The sequence below is a fragment of the Gossypium hirsutum genome, chromosome D11 (assembly GCF_007990345.1).
Source record: "Gossypium hirsutum isolate 1008001.06 chromosome D11, Gossypium_hirsutum_v2.1, whole genome shotgun sequence".
Lineage (NCBI taxonomy): Eukaryota > Viridiplantae > Streptophyta > Magnoliopsida > Malvales > Malvaceae > Gossypium > Gossypium hirsutum.
In genome coordinates, this window is record NC_053447.1 from 29,411,298 (window position 1) to 29,414,087 (window position 2,790).

General features: G+C 40.9%; 1 non-coding gene across 1 annotated transcript; it reads right to left on the reverse strand.

Annotated features, from left to right (window-relative positions):
- Positions 1-1,419: 1,419 nt before the first annotated feature.
- On the reverse strand, positions 1,420-1,526 carry LOC121223972 (small nucleolar RNA R71). The gene has a single exon (XR_005921436.1). It is a non-coding gene; the product is annotated as a small nucleolar RNA R71 (small nucleolar RNA).
- Positions 1,527-2,790: the final 1,264 nt, after the last annotated feature.

Sequence of the window (2,790 nt, forward strand, 5' to 3'; positions counted from 1 at the left end):
GTTCTTGAGGCTTAGAGTCCGTACTTAGCCTTCTCGCTGAGTATTCATCGTTTCTCCACACTAAGGGGCTGACGCTTTCGTCCATGTCCCTTAAGAAGTAAGCTTTTCAGCGTATGCAAAGGCGGCCGCTTTATATGTTTTGGAAAGGTTGCACAGTCGGTTCGTTAGCTTACTGCGTCAGAGGTTGGCAAGCCCAAGAGACAAAATGGCGTGGGATTCGCCATTGAAAAGCGTTGATCTAGCATAAGACGATCCCACAGAAGCGATTGTTGGCTAGAGTTAGGTTCCACTAAATCGTAAGTCTAAATCCTTGGAGCTGGTGGTTGTAGGCGTCCTCTTCCACTATAACTGGCTTATTCAGTTTGGGAAGGATCATTTAAAAGCCGATGATTAAGCCCAAGGCAGAACAAAACAACTGGAGGCTGGAATCTCCCATAAGAATTTCCTTTCTCTCAACTCTATTTTTAATTTCTCGAATCTTCAATTCAACATTCTTAATTATGTTTTTATTTTATTTTTCGTTTCCAGATCGAAACCTTTAATTCTGTTATTTTCTTATTTTTTTTTAGGAACGCAGGTTTTCTTGGGCAATATTCTACCTGGGATTTCACGGAACAAGACATTGTGCAAATTAAATCCCTGAGGATTTGACCCTACTTCTCTTTTTACTATTCTTTTTCAGTATTTATTAGAGATAGAGTATTTTTGGTGCTTTAAACGACCGCATCAAATTTTGGTGCCGTTACCGGGGACTGGCAACATACTAACCTTGTTTTTTGTTTCTTATGACCAGATCTACTCCACGTACTTTTGCGTTCGATTCAGAAATTGAGAAGACTGCTAGAGCCAATCGTAAGGAGAAAAATTTGCGAAAAAAGCAGTCAGCGGTGGTTGGAACTCAAAGTAACCCACCGCCAAAAAATGAAGTCGACGATGAAGCTGAGTCCAGGGTTAACGAAAACCCTACCTGAACACTTGAAAGTGAAAAAGTAGAAGTCACTCAACAGATAAGTGCTTAACGCTAGGGTTAACGACAACCCAAATCTAGCACACCAACCAATGGTTCAAACGATTCAGCAACTGGCCGAAGCTCCGACAGAACAACTGCTATTATGCATCGCGTATCCTACTGTGGATACCGATTTTGAGTTGAAGTCAGGTTTAATCTAGTTATTGCCAACTTTTCATGGGTTGAAAAATAAAAACCCCCACAAGCATCTAAAAGACTTTCATATGGTTTGTCTTAGCATGAAACCTTAGGGGGTAACTGAGGATTAGATTAAATTGCGTGCTTTCCCTTTCTCCCTAGCAGATTCCGCTAAGAAATGGTTCTGTTATTTACCCCCTAGATCTATTACAACTTGAGCTGATCTATCTCATTTGTTTATGAACAAGTTTTTTTCAGCGTCTTAAGTAGCTGAACTAAGAAGAGAGATCATTGGAATAAGGCAAAAGGAAGTTGAGTCCCTTTACGATTATTGGGAGCAGTTTAAGAAGTTGTGTGTAAGTTGCCCACAACATGGTATAACGAAGCAATCTCTCATACAATACTTTTACGAAGGTTTGAAGCCCATGGAGATGAATACGGTAGATGCCGCTAGCGGAATAGCATTGGTCAACATGACTCCCCAACAAGCGAGAGACTTGATCTCCATGATGGATGCAAATTCTCAACAGTTCCGAGCCAATATTGAACCCCTTAGAAGGGTTCATTAGCTAAGTAATTCAAAATTAGAGGATAAAGTTGATAGACTTACTAATATGATGAACTCTCTTATTGCAGAAAAAGCGAAGACAGCTCGGTTATGCGGAATATGTGCTACACCTGATCATGCAACTGATGCATGTCCCAGTTTGTATGATGATACCATGGCCCATCTGGATACTGTGGAAAATTTCCCTAGGCCGCCACAAAGGCGATACAACCCCTATGCTAATACCTACAACCCAGGATGGAATGACCATCCTAACTTAAGTTATGGGGCCAATCTACGAAATAACCAGCCATACCAAAATCGGTTTCCGTAACAGCCGTAAAGTTCAAGTAATTTTCTAGAAACCATGGTCAATAAGTTAGCAGCTAATGTTCTTGATTTTCAACAGCAAACTCTTAATTTCCAAAAAGAGACGAAGGATTTTCGACAGAAAACTGAGGCGTCCATCAGAGAGTTGACCACATCGATCGAGAAATTGACTTCTCAAGGGAAGTTACCGTCACAAACAGAACCAAACCCTAGACAAAATACAAATGTAGTGACGTTGCGAAGCGGAAAGGTACTGGAACCGATTGCTAACAAGAATCTTGGCCAAAAAATCACTCAAGAAAAACTCAAGAAAGACGAACAGGTCCGACCGAAGCCTCCATTGCCTAAAATTCAACGTCCATTTCCAGAACGATTCAACCAGCGTCGATGAGGTAAAGAGGACAAGGAAATCCTCGAAACATTTAGGAATGTCGAGATCAACATTCCGCTGTTGGACGCCATCAAGAAAATACCACAGTATGCTAAATTTCTTAGGAATGTCGAGATTAACATTCCACTGTTGGACGCCATCAAGCAAATACCGCGGTATGCTAAATTTCTTAAAGAGCTTTGCACCAACAAGTGAAAATTAACAAGTAATGAGGGGTGAATGTTGGTGAGAATGTATCCGCAGTGCTACAGCAGAAAATGCCGACAAAATGCAAGGATAGGGGCATTTATGTAATACCATGCAAAATAGGCGATCTGGAAATTAAGAAGGCTATGTGTGATCTAGGGGATTCTATAAATGTAATGCCGTATTCTA